Here is a 3257-nt window from a genome sequence, read left to right as displayed (position 1 = left end):
CCTCCTAAAACAAAGACCTCTAGATAGGCTGAGTAGATTCACCAGAAGGGCAAGTAGTGGGGAATGGCTAGGGGTGCCAACAACACAGCAGACAGTAGCAGGGATATCAGAGTATAAGGGCTCTAGTGGGGGGAGGGAGGCTTGGGAGGGTGCTGCTACCTTGGAAGTGGGTGTATAAATAAATTTAAAAAAGAAAAAAATAATTCTTCAAAGCATAAAAATTTGCTCCTTAATAATTAGTAGATGTGAAAAACATTACCATTGAAATCTACCTGATGACTTTATATCCATGCTCAGATGACAAAGATCTCAGAAAGTAACTGACTGTGACTAGGAATAATCAGATATATAGAGATTAGAAACGCATGTGCATCTTAGTGTTAATTGTATTAAAAATGAATTTTTCTGTATGAAATTGTACTTTAATAATGAAATGGAGATCTTTATTAAAGTTTAGAACCTCATTTAATTTTATGTCTTATAGGGTTTATATGGAGTACAATATTGTATAACTGTATTAGTTCAACTATAAACCTAAAAATTTACAGCCAATTTTGAAAGTGATGCATCTTACCCCTGGAAATTGTTATTGAATATGTCAATGCTGTTGTATTGAAGTGCTTCTTTTAATTATATGGTTATTAAATAAATAATTAAAAAATAAAGATATTACTTTACCCTAAAAATGTATTAATTGTCACTAAACTGTGTAAATTTGTGTCATGTTAACTTCAACTCATATTTTTTTTAAATTACAGTAATGTGTTCATGTTTTTAAATTTTGGATTCTAAGTACACTTAGATCAGATTAAAGAATTACTTAGATTTCTAGAGTGAGGCCTTCCTGCTGAGCTGTGCTCTGAAGAGTTAGAGGGTCAACATTTTGTGAAACATGAAGAATATTGTGTGGTCATAAGCTCATTATGGTTGCAGTATTAGCAATTATTATATGGAAATTAAATTTTCATAATTTCAAATGTTTGATAATTTTACTAACTGTATTAATTTTTAGAAAAGAATATATTTTGAAATATTTTGACAATGCTGTAGCTTAGTGACAGAGTGTCTAGCATGAACAAACCCATGAATTACACCACAATAAAAATAAAATATATGTCATGTATATCTGAGTGAATTTGACAAGTTTTCTTTCAGGCTGATAAAACATCTTCTATGTAAATGTTGATATTCATTACATGTTCTTTCTTCGGGTTCCATTTTGATCCCACTCCAGCCAAGTTTCAACATATAACCAAATTATATAGAATTTTCACATGGGCTTATCAGTATTTCTTCTTCTTTTTCATATCTAACCATGACCAACATTTGGCATTTGGGGTAATTTTCTCCTCCTTGAACCTTATAATTCTTTGCCTTGTCAAAAACTAGAGTCTTCTGGGTTACCTTTCTACTGTGACTAGTTATTTTCTGATGATTAGTTCCTTCACTAAAAATAGCATTATATGGACATATTTGACATGTCATGTATTTTTCTGCTTGAGTTTGTATGGGGTATGTGCATGCTGTCACCATTGTTGTAAGTTCATAAGAGCAAGGTCCCAGGAGCCTGTAGGACTCCTTTTCGGTATGGTCATGTACCACCTCCTCTGGCTCTTACAATCTTTCCACCCCCTATTCCACAATGGTCCCTTGGCTTTGTGTTCATTAGTATTCTCTCTACCCATGTTTCATTATGTTCCATGAGTCTTAAATGTAAAGATTCCATTGTAAGTGTGTCACTTAGGGTTGGGCCCTTCAAAGACACTTAATTTCTGTGTACAACTAGTTGCAAAACTATGTAATAGTTTCCATCTGTTGAAGAAAAAGGAAGCTTCTTTGATGAGTGGTGACTGGCACACTAATCTGTAAATATAAGCGTCCATATTTAGCACATACTAAGAAATTACATTTGTCTAAGCATGTGAAAATCTTATGGTTTTCTCTGAGATTTATGACCTCTCAAGTCGTGTATTTGGCTATGTTTACAGTACTACACATGAGTTCCTTCCCATTGAGTGGGGTTTAAGTCCAATCTGGTAGCTGATGATTACCCCCAAGATAAAAGTACCCCAATATAATTTACTATGCCAGTTGCTGTTGTGGTCATTAGACATTAAAGCTGGGGTTGGACCTTTAATTGATCTTCTGTCTTGGCAACTTGCATGGTGTTCCCCAAAACTATGAAAGCTAGCCTTCTAGGAGGTGGCTTCCAGATCAGTCCCATCTTTGTTGCTCTAAACACTGTGTTTTAAGTGTGTCTTTTCTTCAGCAATAGGGTCTTACCTTCACGTTCTGTGAGGCAATCAAGGACTGTAGCAATAGCCTGTGTAATTTTACTACCCTGACCAACAAATTCAAAGGGAGGTTTCGCCTGTCTGGCACTGTTTCTTGTTACATAGTCTTAAAATATACAACCCTTTATATACATAGTGAATGTAGCTATGCATTACTATAATACATTATTAAAGTAGATATTTAACTTTTCTCCCAACCATGAAAGAAAAATTTTAAATATTATTTTAAAAATAATATTTCTGAAGATATGAATGAACACTCTGATGGTGACATCATCATCTCTGGTTTTATGCTCATTCTTATATTTTTTTACTTTGCCTATGAGGGAAATAAACAAGAATAGTTTCTGTTCCTTGAAAATACATAAATATGTTGGGACTTAAACTTCTCTAAATTCACGTAAACAATGATTGAAATCTCTTACTTGGAAGTTATTTCATTTTTCTCTGTTCCAGTTTCACTTTTTATTGTTTTTAAGAATGAGTAACAGGGCTGGAGAGATGGCTCATGGGTTAAGAACACTGACTGTTCTTGCAAAAGATCCGGGTTTGAATCCCAGCACCTACATAGCAGTTAACAACAGTTCATAAGTCCAGTTCCAGGGGATCCAATAGCATCTTCTGTCCTCCACGGGCATTGCATGACACGGGTGCACTTACCTACATGCAGGCAATACATATATACACATAAAATAGAAATAATAAATAAAATATAAAAAAAAATGAGTAACAAACCTGTGAATGTTTCTCCAATTATAAAGTCCACAACTGAAATTCAGGGAATTTGATTTTCCTTAATGTAGTTTTTGAGGCTTATAAATGTTAATATGATGTGAATCAGAGCCTGACATAATTATGCCATTGTAAATGTCATTTGAAACCTTCTCTCATCATCAGATTTTTAATGTGCATCTCTTTGGTTTCTTCCTGAATAAACTTCTGCTTTGCTCTTTAATAACAAAT

This window comes from Nannospalax galili, unplaced genomic scaffold (assembly GCF_000622305.1).
Source record: "Nannospalax galili isolate Female #2095 unplaced genomic scaffold, S.galili_v1.0 scaffold75, whole genome shotgun sequence".
Taxonomy (NCBI): Eukaryota; Metazoa; Chordata; class Mammalia; order Rodentia; family Spalacidae; genus Nannospalax; species Nannospalax galili.
Note: the sequence above shows the minus strand (reverse complement) of the source record.